This window comes from Chlorocebus sabaeus, chromosome 10, assembly GCF_047675955.1.
Source record: "Chlorocebus sabaeus isolate Y175 chromosome 10, mChlSab1.0.hap1, whole genome shotgun sequence".
NCBI lineage: Eukaryota > Metazoa > Chordata > Mammalia > Primates > Cercopithecidae > Chlorocebus > Chlorocebus sabaeus.
The window spans coordinates 105,180,630-105,198,015 of NC_132913.1; the positions used below are offsets into that span (position 1 = coordinate 105,180,630).

The following is a 17,386-nucleotide window of genomic DNA, read 5'->3' on the forward strand; positions in this document are numbered from 1 at the left end:
GTTATCTAGTTCAACTTCCTCATGACAGAAACAGAGAGGAGAAGCAATTATCCAAGGTCCCACCACTTCTAACAAGGAGCTCATCATGTTCTTTCTGAGGTCCTAGCATGGAAAAGAGTGATCCCAGGGAGTCCACTGTAAACCAAAACCCAAAATAACTGGCATCCAGAATCCTGGCAGATATCCCAGTGCCAGTCTGGCCTGCTCCTCCCGGCATGATGCATGCCCTCCTAGGATACTATTGGGGTTAACTGGGACTGATTATGTCCTCCCTGGGCTGTCCTGTCACCAGCCAGGAAGGGCAACCTTTGCTTAGATATGCTGGGTCTCACTCCAGAACATGCTTCCTGGCCCATAATTACTTTCAGAGCATGCTGTTTCCACTTAGGGAAACCTGAGCTTCCTTCCAAATGGCACCGGACATGACCCGAAATTATATGTTTGCCTGCCGAAATGGACACACTAGTCAAGCCTGCTGCCTTCAAGTCACAACGGATTAAGTTGTAGGAGGGGGCCATGCTGCTGGGTGAAGCTGAGCTGGAAAGAGGGAGCCTCTCATGGGTCTAGAAGTCTGAGTTGTGTTTTCTCCACCCATGCCTGGACCAGCTCCAGGCACAGCTCTGCAGCCTGGGCCGCAGATCAGGGCCATTCTCTGCCTAAAGTCTTTGCTAGTTAATGTGAAACACATTTTCTAATCACCCGTGATGTGGCAGGCATTAGAGATTCAACCCTGAGTGAAACGTTTATCCTGTCTTTATGAGGCTCACAGTCTGACAGCAAATAATTACAATTTAAAGGAGACTGTGATGTAATCCTTGAGAGAAGGAAACATAATGAGTTTAATTCTGGCTCAACGGAGTGGTGTGACAAGAGATGATATTCAACCTTGATACTGAAGGACAGGTAAGACTGAACGCTTTACTGTTTCTTTCTGTTTTGTTTTGTTTTTTCTGAGACGGACTCTCACGTCTCACTCTGTCACCCAGGCTAGAGTGCACTGGCGTGATCTCAGCTCACTGTAACCTCTGCCTCCTGGATTCAAGCGATTCTCCTGCCTCAGCCTCCCAAGGTGGGACTACAGGGACGCACCACCAAGCTGATGGCTAATTTTTGTATTTTTGGTAGAGACAGGGTTTTACCATGTTGGCAAGGCTGGTCTCAAACTCCTGACCTCAGGTGATCCACACGCCTTGGCCTCCCAAAGTGATGGGATTATAGGTGTGAGCCACTGCGTCCAGCCTCTTTACGGTTTCTAAGCACTTGCATGAATATCAGTGAATTTGATTCTAATAAGCATGCTATCAAATGAAATTAGAAAGATAGTACTGGAAATAAGGTTCAAGGTGATTTTTCCCATGAATGTGATTTGTAACTGTGTCCCCACCCAAATCTCATGTTGAATTATAATCCCCAGTGTTGGAAGTGGGGCCTGGTGGGAGTTGATTGGATCATGGGGATGGATTTCTTATGAATGGTTTACACCATCCCCTTAGTGCTGTCCTCAAAAATAGTGAGTGACCTCTCGAAAGCTGGTTGTTTAAAAGTGTGTGGCACCTCCCCCTCGCTCTCCTGCTCCTGCTTTCACCATGTGATGTACCTGCCCCCCTTCCCCTTCTGCCATGATCATAAACTTCCTGAGGCCCTCCAGAAGCTAAGCAACATCAGCACCACACCACCTATAAAGCTTATAGAACCGTGAGCCAATGAAACCTCTTTTCTTTATAAATGACCCACTCTCAGGTATTTCTTTATAGTAATAAAAGAACAGCCTAATACACCCATGGTCATATATGTAGGCAAGGAAGAAAGGGGCTAAAAACACAATAGCTGGGAGAAGACAGCAGATGTTAGTTGCCGTCTAACTAGAAAAGGAGTTTGTCTTGGAAATGAAAGCGAGGAAGGGGTGATTCTTAAGTCCCAGGATCCTGGTACAAGGGCATCTCCCACGTTCTTCTCACTGGAAGTTATTGCCTCAGCCCTCTCTCCCACTCTAGCTTCTTTCTGCAGCCCCTGGTTCCCTCAATGCTGGAGACTCAAAGTCTATAATCAATGGTTGGCAGGATTGGTTCCTTCTGAGGGACATGGGAGAAGAATCTGCTCCAGGCCTCTCTCCTTGGCTTGTGGACGACCATCTTCACGTCATCTTCATTCTACATGTGTCACTGGGCACAGATTTCTCCTTTTTATAAGGACACTAATCATATTGGACTAGGGCCCACTCCTAATGACCTCACTTTAACTTGATTACCTCTGTAAGAACCCTATTTCCAAATAAGTCCCATTCTGGGGTACTGGGGTTTAGGACTTCAATGTATGAATTCGAGGGGACTATTCAACCTGCAACACTAAGCAAAAATTTCTTCTATTCTCACAACATCCAGTGACCCCAGTCTTCCACCTGTTTCACAGAAAGGTAGAACTAAGCCCAGGCATAACAAGCTGCCTGTCCACTGGCGCTACAGTGAATCCTCAGCAGGAGCCAGAAGCTGACCCAGCACACGGACTCCCAGCCCAGAGTGGTCACCACAGGCTCCTGTAAAGCCAGAAAGCAGAGGCTTCGGAACAGGAGTCTAAGCCCATCCAACACCATGTGGTTTGCTCAGGGAACCATTTATTTACTTTAAAATATAGACATATAGAGAGCTGCATGCTCTCCAACATATGTGAAACAACCTCGGTTCAGATGATCTGCAAAACCCCAAATTGTCCCCATTAGGTTCCCAGGAACTTCTTTGCTGAGCACTACTGGACCTCAAACCCCATGGCCTGGATGGTCTCCAGTGAGTCATTCCGGTCACTCCAGAGTCTGAAAATCCATCACATGACCCCCATTCCTGCCCCTCCTTGGCCACATCAGCAGAGCTTTCTAAGTCCATGCTCAGTTCAAATTCAAAAATAATGCTCTTTCCTTTTTTCAAAAACCTGCATGATCTTCTGGATAATCCTATCCTAGGTCTCCCAAGGGTGACCTGACAATACAGGGGAAGGAATTTAGATTGGAGGCTAGGGAGAACTCCGAATGCACCAGCATAGCTTAGCAAGCTTAGTACCTCTGTGGTGGCCACTGAGCAGCTCTGATCAGCCGCTGGGTTGAAATTCAGGAGATTTCCTGCAGCCATGCTGGCAGGAGATTACTGGCTATGGAAATTCTGAAGCTACACCTGGTTCTCTCTGTGGCTCACCTGAATCTCTAAGCAATGAACTCAACTTCCTGTGTATACCCTATGGAGGAGTAAAGGCTTTAAAATATGCACTGGGGAATCAATTCATACCTCCAAAGGAGCAGGACTTCTTAGGGACCATCACCATAATAACTATCATCACCAGAACTTTGTGATGAACTTGTGAGCTATGACACAGGGTCGAGCTGCAGAGAGAGCTTCAGACTGAGTCTTGGCTCTCTGGTTCGCAGTTAAAAGCAGGCACTGTGGAATAAACTGACTCTTAGACTACCAGTGTGTTGGTCATTTGCCTGTTTGGTCTGCTTGCTAGTTCACTTCTGCCCTGTTCTGCATTGCAGAATACCATATTTCTTAGACTTTCCTGCTTGCTGACTTCAGGATAGCTTTGACCAATGGGAGGCATGACAGAAGGCTGGAGGAAGAGGGAGGCCACACTGTTTCTGCCACCCTCTTTCTGCTCTGGGCAGCATCTCAGGGAGTGTCAGCCTCACTCCATGGCCCTAGCTCCCACCACACGGGCCAGCCATGGTCTTCGCTTCTGCAGGTGGCCCCATCGTGGCTGACAGTAAAACCACCTCCCCCTTATTCCTCAGCCCTAGGGAGGGGTGTTGGAAGCTTCCATGTCGTTAATTCCCATTTGGTTTCTCAGCTCTCCCATCTCCGCATAATCAATTCCTTGTGTTCAACTCTCGCTATGTAACACACTCAGAGTGGTTTCTGTTTTCTGCCTGGACCCTGACTAATACAGCAAATGACAGAAATTCAATCAAACTAGCCAGGAAGGAGAAAGAATTTGTTCTTCACAGAAGGAAACCGTGGGAAGGGCAGGGCGCAGCTGGGTCTCAGAGCAATTGGATCCAGAACTATCTGTGTTGCTCATCTCTGCTCCTCTCTACAAGCCAGCTTCCTTCCCCCAGATAGGCTTCCTCCACATTCCTTGGGAAATGGCCCTGAGCAGCTCTTAGACTCGTATCTTCAGGCTCAGTGCCAGAAGCGAACAACTGTTTTTCCTTCTAATCCAATTTAAAAGATACAAGGTAAGGGCTTCTATCGGTCTAGCTTGGGTCAGTGTCCGCCTCCATGGCCAAGGGACCAGGGAACTGGCTGACAGAACCTACTAGAGTCACAAGGTTGGGGAGTGTCCCAGAAAATGGTGCCAGAGTCCCTTAATAGAGATAAGGCTTATTAGGAGGCACAATCTCAAGGCAAAGACTTCTCACTCTCTCAAGAGAGAAAGGAAAGGGGTGAATGCATTTCCAAGCTATCCACAGCTCCACAAAGGGATACAGCCAGTTTCTGATTCACAGGGGATGTCTTCACACATCCGAGGCATAATCACTGTCCCTGAGAACCTTCCATCCCATAGAAGAAAAGAGAAAAAATTGTCTGCTGGATCCCTCTCATCTGTCTTTCATAGGTCAAAGTCTTCTACATGGGGCACTATCTCCCCATGCTGCTGGGCTGTAGCCTTGCTTGGCATCTTGGGGCAATCCCTACCAAAGGCATTAAAGAAGCAAGGCAAGCAGTGTGGCGCTTTAACAGAGACTAGAATGGGGAGGCCTCTGAGGATCAGGTTGGCCACAGCAGAAGCGTAAAGGCGATGTTGGAGCTCAGAATTCACCCCACAGGAGGGAGCCCATGGGCAGAAACATGACTGTGGCACCAGACACAGAGGATCAGTCTCCATGAGCAAGCAGTGGGGTCCTAAGAGAGAGGAAAGGTTCAGCAAATCTGCGATGATGCAGACATTAAAGCAATGGGGTGGGAGGGGCAGGTCCCAAAAGAAGGACAGTGCTGTTTTTAGCAAGAAGAAGTCATATAGGGACAAAACAATAGGTTCAGGAATAGGAGCCTGCCAGGTTGAACAACAAAAGGTTCAACCAAAACAAGGTATTTATAGAATGTACACATCAAGGGCAAACAAACAGGTACACGCAATGCAGACAGAGCCTCAGAGGTGGACTTGCCAGAGCTGTGTGAGTGTTCTCCACTTCTCTCCCTCTCTCAACTTTGACCATAGCTCTCCACTCTCATCTTTCCCTCTTTTGAGCACCTTTTCTGGGCGAGAGCCCATCTTAGGCAAATAATGCATGGTCTGTGCCCGCACTCGTATACCCGACTTCAAGTACGTCTCACCTCCTCCTCAACCAAGCCATCATCTCCCACCAGTCTCCATGATCCTCTCCTAACTCAGCAGTCCCCAACTGTATTAGTCCTTTCTCACGCTGCTACCAGGACATACCGAAGACTGGGTAATTTATAAAGAAAAGAGATTTAATTGACTCCCAGTTCTGCAGAGCTGAGGAGGCCTCAGTAAACTTACAATTATGGCAGAAGGGGAAGCAAACACATCTTTCTTCACAAGGCAGCAGGAGAGAGAAGAATGAGAGCTGAGCAAAGGGGGAAGCCCCTTATAAAACCATCAGATCTCAAGAGAACTTACTATCACAAAGATAGCATGGGGGAACCTCCCCCATGATTCAATTACCTCCCACCGCGTCCCTCCGATGACACATGGGGATTATGGGAACTACAATTCAAGATGATATTTGGGTGGGGACACAGCCAAACCATATCACCAATCTTTTTGGCACCAGGGACCAGTTTCATGGTGAACCAGGTGTGGGGGGTAGGGGAAGAAACTGTTCCATCTCACGTCATCAGGCATTAGGTTCTCATAAGGAACACACAATCTAGATCCCTTACATGCACAGTTCACAGTAGGGTTTGTGCTCTTATGAGAATCTAATGATACCACTGATTTGACAGGAGGCAGAGCTCAGGTGGTAATGTTTGCTCACCCCCACTCCCCCAGTCACCTCCTTCTCTGTGGCCCGGTTCCTAACAGGCCATGGACTAGTGTGTCTATGGCCTGGGAATTGGGGACCCCTGTCCTAACTGGTCCTGCTTTTCTACCTTTGTTTCACTTCAGTGTCTTCTATACAGAGCAACCAGGTGATCCTTTTAAAACCCAAATCAGATCATATTTGTTCCCTTCCTCAAACCCTCCAAAGACTTCCCATCACACCTCAAACAAAATCCATGATCATTGTTCCCCAGTGTGATCTGACCTCCAGCCTCCTGCCTGCCATTCTCCCCTTCACAGCCCCCAGTTTCAACTGCACTGGCCATCTTGCTGTTCTAGAACCCAGGCAACATGCTTCCACCTCAGGGCCTTTGCTCCTGCTGTTTTCCCTCCTTAAACCACTCTTCCTCCAGAAAGCAGTGTGGCTCATGCCCTTGTTTCTTTCAGGGCTATGTCCAAAGTCAGCTCCTCCAAAAGGCGTCCCTGATCACCCAAGCCAAAACAGCACTCTGCTTCATGCTCTTTCCCTTACTCTGTTCCTCTAGTCCTTGTAATACCACTTTACCACTCATGACATCAAATTATGGGTGGGGGGTGGGGTGGTGGTGCAGGTTTATTTCTCCCTCTTCTCCCTCCCTTTTAGAATGCAAGCTGCAGGCAGAAAGGGGCTTTGTTATATTCCCCACTGTAGCTAGAACAATGCCTGGCACCACCAGGCTCTCAATAAATATTGGTGCAATAAACGGATTAATCTGGTGGGGGAACAGATTGGTCACCACGGTATGACAAGGGCTGGCATAGACACAAGAACAAGAGCCTTGGGTTACATTCTCCAGCCAGAGGGGTCTGGGAAGTCCCAGAGGGCATGAGCAGCTGGGACTCATCCTGCTTGCAGTTTCCAAACCAGTTCAAAAACAATAGGAGCTTCTGATCAGACAGAGTTGGCCGACAGGGAAGAGCCAAACTGCTTCTGGTGCAGGGCAGTTCAAGGTGAGCTCAATGAAGTCACTTAGGGCCTGTGCTTAAAATACAGTTTATTTTCTATTTTTAAAAATGTTTGTCATCGAAATGTCATGGTGGAAGGGGAGTTTGGGAATCATCTAGGTCAGCTATCCTGCTGCACGGGTCAGGAAACTGCATCTCAGAGACAGAAAATGACTTTTTCCAAGTGACAGGGTGAGTTGGTGGCCAAGTCTGCTTCCCTGTCTGGGATGCACAGACACTCTTGGCTTCTCAAGTGCCTAAAGGATTTGGTCCCAGGGACACTTATCCTTTCAGACAGCAGCTTCCGAGAACCTTTCATGCCAGTATATTGCTAAGGTGAAACCTGGCTACTAGAGAAAGCTTCTCTGTGTTTAAATTCAAATAGTGTGGTTTGTCAGAAGAGGGAAGATTTTACTGCTCTTATTTTAAAAAGGGTTTTGTCAACATCATGAGGGCAAGGACACCTGCCTTATTCACCACTGCATTCTAAGTACTGGCCAGCTGCTGGATACATGGTAGGTACCCAGTCATTATGGTTGAATTAACTGGTTAAGGAAACTAGAAAGTAATTCCTCCAGAAGAAAAAAGTTGAGCATGAAACTTGGTATTCTCTCCATTTTGCATCCCTATGGGGGGAAGACGCAGGGAGGCTTAGGTTTTAGAATGATGATGGGAGTGTTAGAATGACAAACTAAGGGATTTTCCTGGTTCCAGTAACTCAGTATGGATTAAAAAGCAACAACTTTCGTCACTCAGCACTCATGGTGTTTTCCTCGATTTACAAAGTAATAAGAGTTGGGGTGAAACTTGAGAGTTATTCATACCCTTGTAGGGTTTGACTTAAGTGGCCATGTCACAAGAAATGTCCTAATAAAGCTTTGATTATGAAGTTACCAATTTTCCATCTGCCATCAATATTAGGGAAAAGGCTACCTTATCATTCTTAGGAGTTTGCCTCTTTTTCAACTTGCTTTTTACAACTTCACTCATCAATGGTTTTAATAATGTGTTCTATTCCATTCCAGGATGTGGGAGTCAATCATGTGTAACAAAAGGTCACCACTGCCACATGCCCTAAGACATGAACAAACCCCTCATAAGCTGAGTCAGGAGATCTAAATTGATAGCCAGACAGCAGAGGCTGAGGACAGCACCTCCCTCAAAGCCAAGCAACAGGGGTTCCTGGCCTGGGCCATTCTTTAGAGGCCCCACTCCGGCTTTCCTCTGGCCTTGGGGCTCTTCACAGGGCAAGGATTTCACAGGCCCAAGAGAAGATACCAGACCAAAGCTCAGGGCTTCCTTCTGAACCATACTCTGGGTTCCTGTCTGGGCCTCTGCCCAGGGTTCCTCCCTGCAAGACTAGAGTCAACCACCCATCTAGTGCACACAGACATACACATGCCCCTAGACTGAAGGGGCAGCAAGGCTGGGCTGCAAGAGCTGGAACCACCACCACTCCTACCCTTGTGTGCACACAGACACTCTAGATTCGAATTGGGGGCTTGGGTAGGAGGAGCAGAGGGGTAGGTGGGAGCGAGGGACAGTCCTCCGTGCTCCAGTATATTCCAGCTCAGGGCTCTGCAGAGTCTGAAGTTCTAAATTTAGAAGCTGATTGTCTACGTCATCATAAAAGGTATTGTGTATCCCAAATTATAATTCCTAAGACCTCCCCCAAATAAATGCCAATATCTTACTTCCTACCTGGCTTCATTTCAGTTTGGTTAACAGTATTTTGTCAAGGAAGAAAGAAAGAACATACAAGTTTGCAGCTTTGCTTATAACTCTTGAATACTTAGCCATATACTATAGAGGAACGAAGTAATGAAGCCCTCCATTCCCACTCCCACCCTGGGCCCCTCTGAAGTCAAGGTTGAGCTGAGAAGGCACTCCTCCCTATGGAGGCCCTGGGAGCCCACTGCTGCAGGGTACAAAGCCTTTGGGGAGGGAGCGGGCAGCACTAATCCCAGAGCAGCCTCCAACCTTTCTCTGAGAGAAGGAAGGAGGGGCTTTCCTGGGAAGTGGGGTGAGTTGCCCTGGTCATTGCAGTTCCTAAAAGTCAGCTGTTTCAAAAAGGGGAAGAGAAGGAGATGAAATCAAAGAGCTTGTGCTGGGGAGGAAGAGGGGGCCGAAATGGACTTTAAAAGGGCCTAGAGGGGTTACTTTCTTTTGCTGATTGTCTACAAGGCTTGGAAGGATTTTGAGAGAAGGTGGAAAAGGTGGAGTAAGAGGGCAGAGGCGCACCTGGTTTTCCCGTACCTTGGGGCTGCTTGGCTGAAGGAGTGGCTTGGGCTCTAGGTCAGGTGGCAGCAGAGGTTGCTGGGTCCAGAGGAGTTCCCAGGACAAGACTCTTAGGACTGCCCATCACTTCCAGCACATAGGGCATGCTTCTGAATGAGGCACAGTGCAGTGCCTAGAAGCCACGATATTTCTAGGGGCCCTCAAAAATGTTTTTATTTTAGTTGTCTTTCAAAAATCAAAAGAAAAAAAATGAATAGAATACAAATGAGTATACAATCATGAATCCAGCCAGAATTACATTTGTTTTTATACCAATGTAGTCATAAAGTATAAATTTTAATATTTCTCTACAGGGGGAGGACCCATGAAGGCAAAGTGCCCACAGATGTCATGCTGTGGCCCTGGGCAGCAAGAGGACTTCTGGGGGCTGCAACCCCATGGGGAAGATGCAGCTCAGATCTGAGGACCAACTCCACCAAAGCTGTGAGTGTAACAGTGGCCAGTTGAACGTAGGAATCCAAGCAAAGCACTTAGCACCAGTTCAGGCACACAGCAATAAGTATAGGGTATCCTGGTAACTGCTCATGACCATTGGCCGCCAATAAATGGTTGAGTATGCTGGGTAAAAGCACAGGCTTTGAAGCCAGACAAATCTAGGTTTCCATCCCTGCTTTGCATCTCACCAAAGCTGTGACTTCAGGCAAGAATCTCAGTTTCTCCAGCTGTAAAATGTGAATAATATCCTCAGAGGACAGTACAGAGCCCCACACACACTAGCTGCTCAATGAATGTTAACAATGAATATTGACAGTTTCAGGACCAGCCAAAAGGCAGGTACCCACAGGGTAAATGAGAAGCATCTCCCATCCCAAAACATCTCTCCTCCCCAGCCTGTCCCTCACTGCTTCAAATCTGCTATGTGAACTGATGTGTGTTAAAGTGTAGACAAGATTCCCAAGATCAAAGTAAGACAGTGAACTTGCGGGAAGGGGTGTGAAGGCAGAAGCTTGCCAGAGCCTCACCATGCCTGTCAGCTCAGCATCCAGGAGGCATAAGTAGCACTGGGCAGGGGCTCTGGAATAATCTGAATGACAGATTCTTGATCCAGGACTAGAAAAAAAGAAGAGAGAGAGAGAGTGAAGGAAAGAGATGGGCTACCACCCAGGGAGAGGCAACATGCAAATGTTTCCACTCTTGCAGGTGATCTTACTACTCAGCCAGATGGGTTGTTCATCTTCCCATTTGCATTAATATGATTAATACGCCCTCCAGAGGTCATTTCATCCTTCCCTCTGCCTCCAGACAGGATGACTAAGAAACCCCAGGGATACTGGAGGACCTACTTGCTTTTAAGGTCTCTAGGGAAGGGAAGCTTCACAGCCCCTTCCTCCTCTGTCCCCACACATCTTAGGCAGTTTCCAGTTATGCCCCAGAAATGGCATGAAAGCCACAAAACTTCCTAGTGATGTAAAAATCCTACATCAGCCTCTGTCTCCCCTTCTTCTCCTGCCACTTTCTGTTCATCTTAGTTGCACCTCAGAGCTCCCACCTACAGAAGACCCACTTAGGAGGAACCAATTCACAGAGGGCATTTCGCAAATTTTTTTTGTAATTGCTGGATTTTTAAAAATCTTTTTATGTTAGGATAGAAAAAAAATCAGCTGAATCCAGACCAATAACCTGTCTTCCTAAAAAAATTACATTATTGGACTAAAATCAACCAAATATTTTATTTTTAATTTTCCAAACCAAACAACATGTGCAGATCTAGGCTCTAAGTTTCGTCCCCTTCTCCCAACCAACTCATCCCTGACGCAGAACAAGAGTAAAACCAAACAAACAGGAGAGGAAGGGCGGGCAGAGCAAAGCTCATTCCTTCTGGGACAGCTGCCTGATTTCCATCAGGCCAAGCCTGAGACTTTTGTGGCCCAGCCACAAGGTCGATTATGATTTGGAGGCTGACAGCACCTCACAGACATCTACAGAAGCTAGAACCTTCTGATGGCTGCCCACACACAGAGAAAAGCAGGGCTTGTTTCAAATAAAAATCATATCATGAGATTAAGGCATCAATCAGCAAACATCAGGGCTATGCATAAACAACTTTAGAAATAATTTCTTCAAAAGATTTGGCTTTGAAAATTAGCAAATAGGTTCTGGAGAGAGAGAGCAACTTGACCAGCAGGGCTAGGAGGCAGGACCTACCTTGTCAGGACTAGGATCCAAGGGGTCCCAATCCCAGCCCTAAGCTGTCTTCATGACCCCACTTGCCTCCCTAACCCCAACTGAAACCCCAGCAGCCAAGGCGAAATTTCTGGGTCTCACTGCACTTGCATTTGAAGCATCAAAACTAAGCCGAACCCAAACCATCTCCTCCCCCACCCACCTTCTTTCACTCAACAATAGCTAAGTGAACTCAGCTGAAAGTTTCCAAAGAATTTCACTTTGGGGCCAAGCCCAGAGATGGAAACTTTTAGCCTGGGAAGGGAATTTAGCAGGACACAGGGGAAGGGAATTTAGCAGGACGCACAGCAAGTGAAAACAGAAGGGTGGAATTAGGCAAGAGAAGGTGCATCACAGCTTCTGCACAGCTGTCTCGCGGAGGCCCAACACCATGCCTGGTCCAACCTGCAATTTCCCCCCAAGAGCTGCTGCAGTACCTGGCATGTACACAGCCCTGGCAGGAGGGCACTGGTCTTCTACCCCTAGGGTCTCGGTAATGGGGTCTCTGTCCTTTTCGCTCTGTGACTAGACATTCATCACTTCTTTCAGAGATATCACTGATGGCTCTGAGCTGGGCTTTCCCAGGGGTCTGACTATGCCTGGCCTGCTATGGGCGCCACTGGGGGCTGCAGGAAGAGGTACCAAGGCACCTACGGGGTCCCTTGCTAGCCCCAGAGGAGGCCCTCAAATGACTCAGTCTTTAAAGCAAGTGGGACAGATAGAGACTGGAGAGAAATCTCTTCTTACTGGGACAGCCAGACCTCCCATTCGCATCTCCAAATGGACCTAGGCATTTCCCATAGAAAGAATGCTGCTCCAAAAAAGGCTGAGAGTCTGACGGCACCTGCTAGGCGGTTGTCAGAGTGAAATGAAATAATGGCTCAGGGCCTGGTGCTCAAAATGGACCATTGACCACTAGAACAAAAGCCCCTTGAAGCAGGGCACCAGCTGGCTCTCTATCCCCAGAGCCTGGCACTCTACCTGGCACACAGTGGTGCCTAATTAATCCTAGATGAATGCGCACTCATGCATAGAGAGCAAGTGAAGTGCTGGGGGACCCAGAGGGCCACACACCCATGACCAGCAGCCAGTCCCCAGCTCCAGGACGGTGTAGGAGATAAGGTATCTCTGTAATGTGGAGGCTGCTTCCTGTCAAGGCTGTGACCCTATGAACTTGAGGATCCCCCAGGGAGGATGCCCAGGAAAGAGCTTCCCTCAAGGGTTGAAAGCAATAAGGGGGGCCAATTAAGAGTTCACTGGCAAGCCCAATCCCTGGGAGATTGATTCACCCTCATGCCCCCTACAGGGCATGAATACTTTACTATGAGTGCCCCTCTCGGAGTGTCTCAAGAGACAAATTGGATTTTTTTTTATTATTGATATATTTTTATTTACTTTTGCCTTTTATATTCTGGTAAATATATATAACATTAAATTTCCTATGACAGCCATTTTTAAGTGTACAATTCTGTGGCATTAAGGACATGGACACTGTTGTACAACCATCACCATCCTCCTTCTCCAGAAATGTTCTAATTATCTCAAAATGAAACTTTCTACCCATTAGATAACAGCCTCCCATCCTCCCCCTCCTCCTAGGCCCCAGCAGTCACTGTTCTATTTTCTGCGTCTGATTTTGATGACTCTGGATACCTCCTACATGTGGAATCATATAATATTTGTCCTTTCGTGTCTGGCTTACTTCATTCAGCATAATGTCTTCAGGGTCCATCCATGTTGGAGCAGATGTCAGAATTTCCTTCTTTTTTGAGGCTGGATAATATTCTATTTGCATGGAAATGCCACGTTTTGTTGAGTCATTCATCCATTGATTAACAGTTGGGCTGCTTCCACCTTTCGGCTCTGGTGAATTATGCTGCTATGAACATGGGTGAGCAAACAGAAAGGCGATTTTTGGAAGGGAGGGAAGGGAGTTCTGGGTTAGGGGCCATGCCAAGGAAAAGAGCACTGAGATCCCTTAACTTGGGGGAAGGTGATAAGGAGAAGCCACACTGACACCATCCTGTCTCTACCTGCCTTTGCACCTTACTGGGAATGGGCTGTAACCAAGGCTAAAACTAAAATGAGTACTATCGGGGAGAAGCACATGCATAGGAACAAAAGCAAACATGAGATGAGACTTATTCCACGCCAGGCAATATCCTAATCGCCTTACACATATTAACTCTCTTAACCCTCCCAATGGCCTTCTGCACAAATACTGTCAATGGCCGTGTTTTACAGGAGAGGAAAACGGCCCAAAGAGATGAAGTCAACTGCTCATGTCACCAGCCAGCAACAGGCAGAGCCAGGATTCGAACTCAGAACTTCAAGTCTATGTTTAAATCCAGCCCCGGAGGGTGGAGGAGGGGAAATGTTCTCATGCCCTGATCCATCACAACGTCTTCCACCAGCAGAGAGAATGAGGAATTAAAAGTAAAGATTCAGGAAGAATTGGTCTTCCTGAGAGATGTCAGGCCCACTGTGGCTGAAGTCTTGTGGGGTTTAAGAAGCTGTGGACCCAAAAGGGGCTGGAGGGGGTGACTGGTGCTGAGAGGAGAAAGGGTGTAATTCTGAAGCCAGGAGGAGTCCCAGATGGGGAGCCCTCTTGGCAGCCTAGGTTTCTGCGGGTCCACTTGCTTTGGGAACCACAAAGCCAAAATGTAAAGGAATCTATTTTCTAAGGAAAACACATACTTATACATTCTGAGTAATTTCCCGTGGAACAAGGAAAAAATAAACACAACACCCCAAACGGTTTTTCGCTTACAAATGGGTTCAAGTAAAGAGAAGTGGGAGAATAAAATATAGGGTCAGGGGAAAACTCTCTACTGATTCCAAACCTCAGAAACAGCCTGGAGGCTTGAGAGGGTGGGAGGGACAGGGAGGGTTGGGGACCAAGGTGCCCAGAGTCAGGGGCTTCCTGTCTCCTCTTCTAAGAGCTCCTTGCCCACCCTCAGAGGACCAGAGGAGGAGAAACTGTGGAAGCACAGCCGTAAGCCCAGACCAGGCTCTGCAGCCAAGGGATTGTGTAAATCAGCCACCAGTGGTGGTGCAGGTAGGTAAAGATGAGAGCAGTGGTCCCATTGTTATCAGCTGGGTAGTCAGGGAAGAGCAGGTGGATGAGGGGCCAGGGCCCAAAAAAGGACAATTAAGTAGAAAGCTGCAGACCACAGGCATCATTCAAAGGAACTCATCAAAGAGAAAATGATAAATGACAGTGTAATAGTGAACAAATCACGTCACTTTCCTGGGCCCCGCTGAGTCTCCCCTATAAACACTGGGCGTACACTATTTGATTTCTACCACTGATAATTCCAAATTAGATGAGGGGATAACTGGGGGGACAGAGTTACAGAATGGGGGATGGGACTGGAGGATGAGTACTGGGGCCTGAGGATGGGCACTCGAGAGCCAAGAGAATTTGGAACAGCTAAGAGTCAATTTGCACTGCAAATCAGACCCAGGGAGAACATCCTGACTGGCAGGGATCCCAGGTTATTGAAAGTTTGGCAGCACCAACATTCAGAGCAGCTGGCCTGGATTTGCTCTAGCAAAAGATTCACACCATGTGGGGACCGCCAGGTCTCCAGGGCCCCAAGGGCCCCACTCTGCCCAAGTCAGCCTGAAGAGGTTGAGATCCCCTGGCCAGCAGTGACCTACCTGTTCCAACTACACTGCACTTCACTGGTGAAAAGCCCTCTGGCCTCTAGGACCTCATTTGGCCTTCACAACAGCCTGGTGAAGAAGGATGAATCCTCATTCCCATTTTACAGATAAGGAAACTGAGGCTCAGAGAAGACCAGTCTTGGCAAGCCACATGCCTAGCAGAGCCAGGAATGAGCTCATGTCCTGCCTCGTTCGAGGAGGAGGCACCACACGGGGCATGGAGGGGTGTCATTGTTCCCCAGTGTGTACCTGGTTGCGGGGACAGAATGTCAAAGGCAGGAACCCCATCTTGTCCTCTGCACAGGCCCTAATTCTCTTCCCCCAGGCCCACGGAAAGGTGCTGGAGGCAAGGAGGCCCAGTGGGAAGAACACTAGACCCAGGAGACCTGTGTCCAAAGCTGCCTGCCCTTGGGCAAGTCAGTTTCCTCATTTGTAAAAGTAGTGGTTGCACTAGACTAGTAGTTTCCAATATTTCAGCATCAGATCTTTGCTTTTCCCCAGTGAATCTCACTAGACCCCTTGCTAAAAGGCCACTCCAGATGAATCAGAGTAGAAACCTGGAGGGGCTAGATGCTCACCAAATTTCCATCCATCCCCTGAGGCCCCTCCATAGGACTAAAGTCAATGCAGAACCCAACTTGCAAACCATCCGATTTCCCAGTCACCTTCAGGGCCTTATCCCTCTCCACAGAGCCACTTAAGGTCAAAACTTCTTTTTTTTTTTTTTTTTTTTTTTTTTGAGACAGAGTCTCGCGCTGTCGCCCAGGCTGGAGTGGAGTGCAGTGGCCGGATCTCAGCTCACTGCAATCTCCGCCTCCTGGGTTTGCGCCATTCTCCTGCCTCAGCCTCCCGAGTCGCAGGGACTACAGGCGCCCGCCACTTCGCCCGGCTATTTTTTGTATTTTTTAGTAGAGACAGGGTTTCACTGTGTTAGCCAGGATGGTCTTGATCTCCTGACCTCGTGATCCACCCGTCTCGGCCTCCCAAAGTGCTGGGATTACAGGCTTGAGCCACCGCGCCCGGCAGGTCAAAACTTCTCAAAGCCCAATGTGGCCCTCCACTCTCTTCTCCTACATGCTCAACCACCACTGAAATGCTGTCAACTTCCAAATCATAATTCCAAGTCACAACAAATGCCTACCCAACACCTACCCTTGGTTGTCTGTATTAGTTGTCTACCGCTGTGTAACAATTTACGACCAAATTTAGCAGCAAACACTTAACATCTCACACAATTTCTGTGGATTGGTAATCTAGGAGCAGCTTAAGTTGCTGCTCAAGTTCTCTCATGGGTGGCAGTCATTGGTTCTGTCTCAAGTTCTCTCATGGGTGGCAGTCAAGATGTTAGCTGGGGCTGTATCATCTGAAGGCTTGACTGAGGCTGGAGGATCTGCTTCCAAGATGGCTCACCCTACTCACATACTGGCAAGTTGGTGCTGGCTATTAGCAGGAGGCCTCAGGTCCTTGCAACATGGCCCTCTCACAACATGGCAGCTGATTTCCCCTACAGTGAGTGCTCCAAGGGAGAGCAACCAAGATAGAAGTCACAGTGCCTCTTATTACCTGTCTTGAAAACCAGACGTGATCACTATCACCATAATTCTTTTATTAGAAGCCAGTTACTGAATACAGCCCACAATGAAGGGGAGAGGAATCAAGCTCCACCTCTTGAATGGAGAAGCATCAAAGAATATGTGGACTTATTTTAAAACCACTACACTGTCCAAGGGCAGACTTATAAACTCCTCCCCCAAACCCAGTCTCATTCAGCTGGTGCCTATTAAACAGTACCCACTCAAGGTAGCCAGGAGCCTGGGCTATCTCTTCTCTCATGCTCACACCCCTCATGTCTAATCAAACACCAAGTCCTCTCATTCTCATCTCCTAACGTCCTAACCACTAGGTAGCAAAGATGATGGTTAAGAGTATGGGCTTCCTGGCCAGGTGCAGTAACTCACACCTGTAATCTCAGTACTTTGGGAGGTCAAGGCAAGAGGATTGCTTGAGACCAGGAGTTCAAGACCAGCCTGAGAAACATAGTGAGACCCCATCTCTACTAAAAGAAATTTATAAATAAATTTTAAAAAGAGTATGGGCTCCCAGACTGAACCCTGGCTCAACCAATTACTAAACTTCCACATGCCTGTTTCCTTATCTTTAAATGAGGAGAATAGTATCTACCATATTGTGAGGATTAAATACTCCATGTAAAACCCACAGGACAATGCCTGGCACATAGTGAATACTAAATAAATACGTGCTGTCGTATTTCTCAAATTTGCAT

General features: G+C 47.8%; 2 long non-coding RNA genes across 3 annotated transcripts in view; one reads left to right on the top strand and one right to left on the bottom strand.

Annotated features, from left to right (window-relative positions):
* Positions 1–17,386, bottom strand: part of LOC103217842 (uncharacterized) — a 59,351-nt gene that overhangs the window by 32,034 nt on the left and 9,931 nt on the right. The gene's annotated exons all lie outside the window — the stretch shown is intronic.
* LOC140712603 (uncharacterized) lies at positions 142–15,949 on the top strand. The gene is made up of 4 exons (XR_012094316.1): positions 142–903; positions 7,998–8,605; positions 9,564–9,693; positions 13,678–15,949. It is a non-coding gene; the product is annotated as an uncharacterized lncRNA (long non-coding RNA).